Here is a 7,797-nt window from a genome sequence, read left to right on the forward strand (position 1 = left end):
CCCACCAGCTGCAACCTGTTCCATAATCAAGACCTCTACAAATACTCAGTCCTGCCACTTCCACACTGCCAGATCGTAATCTCTGCTCAGTCATTCTACACCTCTAGCTATTTGTTACTATTCAGATCCTGTTACCTCGCTGTGCCTGTTTCCCTGCCTGATGCTGTTTTCTTCTCCGCTACAGTTCTGCCCGCTCTGACTCTGGTCCATGTCCCATATCTCATCATCCTGCTACTCTGTCCTGGATTCCCCACTCTACTACTCCCTTGGACCCCCCCCCCCCCCCTCCCAGACCTGCTTACCCTGTCTCAACCCTGCTCGCTCCAGCCTCAGCCTCCGTACCTAGTCTCCAGCTACCCGCCCGGACTTCCCCTGACCTGCACCCCATCTTCCCCCTGTGTTCCAATAAATACCTTGGTTACTTCATCTCATCGTCTGAGTCTGCTCTTGGGTTCACCCGTTCCGCTCCGCCTAACCGCAGAGGCCGTACAGGAGGCAGCTTTAGACATGTAATTTTACAGTTCAATTACACGCCATGCTGTTTATATAAATTATTTATTATAATGTACCTGTTTCTCTCAGTTATTTATTCAGGGTAAATTGAGTGGTTTTGGGCGGTAAGGTAAATCTCGGTAACCGAGTTCCGCCGTTCAACCCTAGAAGGAAACTACTTATGAAGTTCACTATGAGGCCAATAGTGACGTTAAAACGTTTACTGAGTTTAAGCGCTGTGATTGGAGAACTGAGGATAGATCAAAACATTGTAGTTACTCCACAATACTTAAATGACAGAGGGAAAAGAAGGAAGATTGTACAGAATACTGCACAGATAAGGCACTAAAGTAAAACTCCCAAAACGGTGGCAAAAAAAATATAACTTTATGTCCTGAATACAACATGTTATGTTTGGTGCAAATCACTGAGTATGGTGATGGCTGCATCATGTTATGGGTATGTTTGTCATCGGCAAGGACTGGGGAGTTTTATGGGATAAAAATAAATGGAATAGAGCTAAGCACAGACAAAATCCTGGAGGAAAACCTTTCAATAACCTTAAACACAATGCCAAATATACACTAGTTGCTTACCAAGAGGACATTGAATGTTCCTGAGTAGCATAGTTACAATTGACTTAAAGTGGCTTGACAATCTATGGCAAGACTTAAATGCCAATAGGAAAGGAGAAGCAAGGATGAGTAATCTTTTTTTTAATCATCTTTACAGTATGTATCCTAGACAAAACTGAGTACTATTCAACAAAAGAGAGATGTAGATTATTTTCTCATATCTCACCTTTTGCTCCTGAGAAATAACCAAGGATTGGTCTCACAGTGATCAATATATGAGTTCTCTAAATTCTCTTAAATATGTTTCCTTTCAACTCCCTCAATTCTTGCAAGAAAAAATAAAATCTCCATTTGACTCCAAATAATTAGAATCCATCTCAAACATGCTTAACTTATCACAGACAAGTATCACCATATTTAATCTAGGCTCTATCTCAGTATGATCAAAATATGAGTTCTCTCAATTGTCTTAGAGCAGGTAACATATCGGGTAGGCGCATTGGGCCAATAACCGAAAGGTTGCTGGAAGGTACCTGTCGTTCCTCGCCTGAGCAAGGCAGTTAACCCCCTTACAACTCCTCCCTGGGTGCCGATGATGTCGGTAAATACAGACCCCCGCACCTCTCTGATTCAGAGGGGTTGGGTTAAAAGCAAGAAACACATTTCAGTTGAGTGCAGTTAAATGATTACTATGAACCTCAATGTTTTATCCTATTGCTCAGATTTATCTCTTGAGTATATGATAAGATCTCCTTTAATTACCTGTACATCTCAAATGCATATCAAATTTACACTCATCCTATCATATGTTTTAAATAATAGCTTCTCTTCTACATATTTGTATTTCTCTTAAGGGGCCTTTAGGAGAAAGAAGTCACATGATTCAATATTGAGAAGATCCAATTCATCTCAGGAGATCAGAAAATTACCTTATTGAGCTGCTGCATTTTTCCTAACGGTGGCTGTTTAGCAATGATCAACAACCACTTGACAGAGCTTGAAGAAATGTAAAATGAATAATGTGCAAATATTGTACAATCCAGGTGTGCAAAGCCCTTAGAGACTTACCCAGAAAGATTCACAGCTGAAAATCACTGCCAAAGGTGATTCTAACATGTACAGTTGAAGTCGGAAGTTTACATACACTTAGGTTAGGGTCATTAAAACTCGTTTTTCAACCACTCCACAAATTTCTTGTTAACAAACTATAGTTGTGGCAAGTCGTTTAGGACATCTACTTCGTGCATGACACAAGTCATTTTTCCAACAATTGTTTACAGATGGATTATTTCACTTATAATCCACTGTATCACAATTCCAGTGGGTCAGAAGTTTACATACACTAAGTTGACTGTGCCTTTAAACAGCTTGGAAAATTCCAGAAAATTATGTCATGGCTTTAGACGTTTCTGATAGGCTAATTGACATAATTTGAGTCAATTGGAGGTGTACCTGTAGATGTATTTAAAGGCCTATCTTCAAACTCAGTGCCTCTTTGCTTGACATCATGGGAAAATCAAAAGAAATCATCCAAGACCTCAGAAAATTGTGGAACACCACAAGTCTGGTTCATCATTGGAGACATTTCCAAATGCCTGAAGGTACCACGTTCATCTGTACAAACGATAGTACGCAAGTATAAACACCATGGGACCAAGTAGCATCATGTTGTAGGGGAGCTTTGCTGCAGGAGGGACTGGTACACTTCACAAAATAGATGGTATCATGAGGGAGGAAAATGATGTGGATATATTGAAGCAACATCTCAAGACATGGGACAAATGGACAATGACCCCAAACATACTTCCAAAGTTGTGGCAAAATGTCTTAAGGACAACAAAGTCAAGGTATTGGAGTGGCCATCACAAAGCCCTGACCTCAATCCTATAGAAAATTTGTGGGCAGAACTTAAACAACGTGTACGAGCAAGGAGTCCTACAAACCTGATTCCATTACACCAGCTCTGTCAGGAGGAATGGGGCAATATTCACCCAACTTATTGTGGGACGCTTGTGGAAGGCTACCCGAAACATTTGACCCAAGTTAAACAATGTAAAGGCAATGCTACCAAATACCAATTGAGTGTATGTAAACTTTTGACCCACTGGGAATGTGATGAAAGAAATAAAAGCTGAAATAAATCATTCTCTCTACTATTATTCTGACGTTTCACATTCTTAAAATAAAGTGGTGATCCTAACTGACCTAAGACTGGGAATTTTTACTAAGATTAAATGTCAGGAATTGTGAAAAACTGAGTTTAAATGTATTTGGCTAAGGTGTATGTAAAATTCCGACTTCAAATGTATTGGGGTGTGAACTTCATTTTCAATAAATTTGCAAAATGTTCCAAAAACGTTTTCACATTGTCATTATGGGGCATTGTGTGTAGATCGGTGATTTTTTAATTCATTTTGAATTCAGGCCGTAAATCAACTAAATGTGGAATAAGTCGTGGGGTATGAATACTTTCTGAAGGCACTGTATATATAATACTTGTTTTATCCTTAGAAACACATTTCTCTCTCCTTGGGGACCATTCAGAGTTCTTAAACAGGGTTGGGTGGTGGGGTTACAGCCAGTCCTGATTGGTTAATGTGTGGCCAGTAAGCCATGGGGTTAGGGGGTCAGTTTGTGGACACCTTGCGGTCGAATGGGCGTTTGAGACAAACACAAAGACTAGGGTATGCAAAGTTCCGCTCAATTGACCTTCCATTGTAGCCCCGGGTTAAGAGGTGACAAGAGGGCAGTGATGATATTCTCTTTATGGGGTGGTGGTGGTCAGGGTGCCCCCAAACCCAAGTCTGGTCACAAGCAAACAAACATATGCTCTTTCTCAATGGAGGCGACGCCATCTGAAAGCACACGTAGGGTTCCAGTTCATTAAGTGGACTTGAACTTCTGCTCTGGTCAAGATTAGTCCATATTGATGTAATTCCATAGTGGATTAACTGAGCCTAACATAAAGTCCTAGAGAGACTCTTGTCTGTCATTCAGTGTGGCAATGCCTCAATGGAAACATTGCGGAAACAGAATGGTAAAATTGACAATCTTTTATGCAAATATCAACCATTTAAAAATGAAATAGGCTATGTCACTCTCCTATGGCATAATCTAACTGTTTGATTTACTGCTTTGTATATCTAGATTCCTTTAATTTAAAAAAAAGTGTCTGCTTCAAAACGGCCACTATTTTGCTGTGTAGCTAACTGTGGTAAAGATCTGCCTGTGTTGCATAGGTTTACATAATTACTTAGCCTCTCAAAAGGAACAACCAAATCAGGATAAGAGTGCAGGTTACCACAACAACCATCAGCTTTATGAAGACCTTTCCCTCATAGAGTGTAATGGCACAACCTCTGACTCGTAAACACATATCAGGCATAAGTCAATGAACATTTCCATCTCTTGCCAGTAAAATACCACCCACCTTACCGAAATGCACAATAAGCCCCTTCCCACTCTCCCACGGAAGCCACTAGAAGTTCAAAATCACACACATTACCATAAGAGTCACCCAGACGAATCCTGAGACGATGCATTGTTTCACTTCCACCTTTATTCTGCCGATAGCCTCAGATTTAATGTTGGGAAGAGGAGAGAATGGGGGTACCAATGAGAGTAGAAGAACTGGGTGGGTGTGGTACGGCGGTTAAAATGCAGACAGTGACAGTTGCCTTAAACTTGAACCCCCCTGAGTTCCCCTTAACCCCGGCTCTTTTCCCGTACTCCTCTCTGCCCCGATGGCGGTGGATGCCTTTGTTGAACTGTCTGCATTAACTCTTCGCGCCTCTCTTCGCACCCCCCAGCCCCTCTCTTCTCTCGCCTCCTCCGCCTATTAGAGGGGCCTTCCTCAGACCTTCCACGGCTGCTTTCGGGACACCCTTCTGGTCCCATCCAAAGCCACTGTGTGTGTATGCTAATTTGACTCAGGGTTCTGTTCCCACACACTAGATCTCAGATTTCTTATTTTGTTTTTAAGGGATTAAGGGAGAAGCTTCACTAGCTTTCTGCCTTCCCATGACACTAGACACACGTTTCAGAATCTGTCGAAAGTGTCAGATTTGATCCATTCTCTAATGGGATTGATTGGTATTCAAACAACAATCAAATCCAATCAGCACTGTTTAATATAATTCTCCATAACTAACTTACTTTATGGTTTCAACATCTGACCCAGAAATATTCTATGTTAAAGAGAAGCTGCAATTGGAGTGGAGGCAAAGTTGATGTAGGTCGAAACCAAATACAAGATGATAGGATTTCTGTCACTCAAGGAGAGATCAAGACCGTCAATACCCTTTCAACAACAGCCATGTTGATTTGGGATAGTTATTGAGTGAACCTAACCCCTCAGTGACTTTTAAACTTCCCCTCGACCACACCAATTGGATGTTGAGTGCTTGCACTGAGCAAACATGGCCGAATGCCGTTTAATTTTACGAGATTGTATAACAAACCTTTTGAGTTTCCTTGATTGCATTTGGCCTTCCACCAAGTCTCTTTACTAATGCTATTGTCATAATTAAGGACAGAAGTAAACTAGATCCCGCTTGTTAAATAGTTATAGTAGGCTATACAATCCTGTGTCCTGTTGAGAGCCTTGAGAGTGTTCATCTATACGATTGCTCAAGAACAAATGATAAGTCATATTTTAAGAGGATCCAAACAAGGTTTGTGCCAAAATAACTTGATAGTGAGGATGAGTAAGTGGAGGTGGGGGATGGTAGGAGGAGGGTGATTTAGGTCTACACAGTTTTCTCAGGTCTTTTGGTTAGTGACAGGCAAGTGTAATGGTCCTTCAAGTAATGGAATTGACCACTCGAGTAACATGTGCACGCACACACTCACTCACTGAAAGCAAACCTCTTTTGCATAGGAATGACATCACCGTAAAGTTTGGAGGGACGTTTTGGCGGTTGAGGAGGATGCAGGGGGTTGAGAGGGCTGTGAAAGAGAAAACATTACTCACATTACTTACTGCCTCCATTTGCCAGCTCTGGCCAAACTGGTTGGCATTCCAGGAAAGATTTAGATGCACTATTGTAAAGTGGCTGTTCCACTGGATGTCTTAAGGTGAACGCACCAATTTGTAAGTCGCTCTGGATAAGAGCGTCTGCTAAATGACTTAAATGTAATGTAAATGTTGATCCATTGATATTTCAGCACAGTGCTTTGTTACTTTATTTCGTTCTTCTGTTGATTACATTTTTATGTTGATTACATATTTATCATAATTTTAGCATGCACCTCTGGCCCCTGTCTTTTTGCTCACTGCATGGAATGGCCGTGCAACGAAAGATGGCAAAAGCAGCAAACTATGGACAAACAACCGCTTAAAGAGGTCCAAATGATTTGAACAGGGTGACTGCTTATACTTGGCACTGACCACAGTTGGATCCAAGGACACGCATCCTCGGTCCATAGTGATAGGTTGAGAATGTGTTTCTCTCTAAAACCACACAGAATGGACTCCTAGAGGCACATTCCTGCATGGTAATGATGATGCTGAGGAACCTATGAAAGGAGCAGCACCCGAATTCCTGCCCCTTGGACAACTACCAAAACCCGCCATTTTCCCCTCTGTACTCCCTTGGCGCTGGCCCTGGTGCCACTGTCCATCAAACAGCTATGGTCAGAAATGTGAATCTTCCATTTTACGTATCAGGTTAAAGCTATGTTGACAGACCGTTGCCGCCATCTTGGAATGCCTAAGAGTCTGTATTCATACATCACTCTCATGTTAGATGTAGCTAACGCATGCTTCTCCTGAAAGAAGGCTACACCCTCTAAATGTTAACTAACTATAGCATCTCCTTATTTGTGCATGCTAATCCTCTGTTTGAAGCATTCACATTATCAGTCAATAAAATGGCAAGTGACCACAAGTATTGCAAATCAACATTGTGCGTCGTCAAATGACGCTCACAGAGCCCATACGATTTGTAGCCCATATGATTATAGAACATTGAATTCTTCCTCTATTTTCCATGGCTCCCCCTTGTTGGAGTGATGCCAATGGATGACGGGGCTACAAAAGAAGCCGGGTGGTATCTTGACGAGTAGCAGGAGCGTTTCACAGACAAGCTGGGTGACTTTACCCTGGACCTGACCCTGACCAACCTGTGAGTCCAAGCAGCAGCTAGCTCAGACCATAAACCACCATCAGTCCGACAACAGTTCCGTTGTGTAGCTAGCGTTGCTCAAATGTGCTTAACATCACGGCTCAGTTCATTAAAGCCTATAGCGCTCAGCTAATGCAACTTGTCTCTTGGCGGGTTGACAGAAACCAGTGAATTAGATTATGAGGACGATAACACCGCCAAGAATCACGGAGGGCGAGGGGAGATGTCACAAAAGACTGGATGTTAACGCCTGGAACATAATGTACTTGCAACCTGGCCCAGTTAATAAGGGCACTATAATATTTGCATGGAGTGGATGTTAATTTGTACAGCCAATGGTTTTCTGCTGGCCATAGCTATACAAAACAGTAGAGTTTCTTCTAGAACTCCAACACTATCCAATGTGGAAGTCAAAATGCTGTATCGGCATGCTTGCAGCATTCAAATGTTTACATTCAATTGCAAAGATTCATGAAATGAAAACAACTGCTTGATAAACCTATGCCGTCAGGGTTGCATTTGTTTTACAGTATATTTACAGTCCTATACACTAGGGTCAGCAGACTCTTTAACGTGACAATGGTAGTGACTTGTGAGGGCCCATA

This window comes from Oncorhynchus nerka, linkage group LG14 (assembly GCF_034236695.1).
Source record: "Oncorhynchus nerka isolate Pitt River linkage group LG14, Oner_Uvic_2.0, whole genome shotgun sequence".
In the NCBI taxonomy this organism is placed as follows: Eukaryota; Metazoa; Chordata; class Actinopteri; order Salmoniformes; family Salmonidae; genus Oncorhynchus; species Oncorhynchus nerka.